Raw genomic sequence first — 1,227 nt, 5'->3', positions numbered from 1 at the left:
AGTGCTCCTCAATTTGCGGTTTGTGGTCATTTTTAGCCATCTTGATGCCCCTTTTCAGGTTGGCCCTGGATGAGCTGTAGGCTTCCGCATCCCTGGATCTGGAAGCAGGTTTGCGTGCCTTTAGCAGTTGTTGGACCTCTGTTCATCCAAGGCTTCTGGTTGGGGAAGGAGGTGACATTGTTGATGTAATCCAGAACGGAAGAAGCATATGTTCCAAGGTCCGTCTGTGAGTCAAGGGTGGCCTGAGTGGCAAAAAACTCCAGTCTGGGTGTTGAAACTGATGCTGTAGAAGTGAGTCTGACCCTTCTGGCCACACTTTAACTGTCCTCACTGATGGTTTCACACATTTAATGATGGATAAATAATTTGGGAGTAGGAACAGTGAAAGGTGATCAGACTGTCTCATTTGAGGCATGGGAATAGCTTTGTAAGCCTCCGGAATGTTTGTAGACACGTGGTCTAGTGTATGGTCTCCTCTGGTGGAGCAGAAGACATTTTGGTTGAATTTGGGAAAAAAACATAACAGTAAAATGGCCTGCACCTAATCATCAGGTACTCCAGATTGGTTGAGCAGTGACTCCTGGTTATGTTAGTGTATGCTGTTGTTCAGCCCCGGTTACGTGAAAATGATGACGCTGCAATCCATAATCCTTTTTTGTGAGATGATTCTTAGTCGTATTTTGTTCGCTGGTGACTCTACATTAACGAGGAAAAGGCTAGGTAGTAATTGCCTGGCCTGGATACCAACCCTGCTTCCCTCACCTTTGTTCATGATCTCGACACTGCCTCTGAGCACTTCCTGTCAGAGATATGAGTCTCCAGGGGTGTCTTCGTGATCTTCAGTGGAAGTTGTCAAAGACTATTTTTGTGCATTGTGTTCCAATATCCAGGAATTCCTGACAACTACGTAGAGTGTATGTCAGGGTGTACTCAATTCATTCAGAACTATTAAGTAAATGACGGCTAATTCACGAAATCTGGGTGGACGCTGAGTCTCGTGTTGTGCATGCGTCTCCATCTTGGTCAGCGGTTAGACAGACAACAGACACACAACTGTCTTAAGTTTGTTTCTGACATTTCTTTCACCTGTGACCTTTTTCTTAATTTGAATCCTGTTCAGCAGACCATTTTGAAGAACTCTCCAAGCATTTAGGTAATTTTCAGCATACTAAAGCAATACTCTAAACCTATCTAGTGGTTTTCATCTGCTGGTCAAGTCTTCTGCAG

The sequence above is a fragment of the Esox lucius genome, chromosome 2 (genome assembly GCF_011004845.1).
Source record: "Esox lucius isolate fEsoLuc1 chromosome 2, fEsoLuc1.pri, whole genome shotgun sequence".
Classification (NCBI taxonomy): domain Eukaryota; kingdom Metazoa; phylum Chordata; class Actinopteri; order Esociformes; family Esocidae; genus Esox; species Esox lucius.
Note: the sequence above shows the minus strand (reverse complement) of the source record.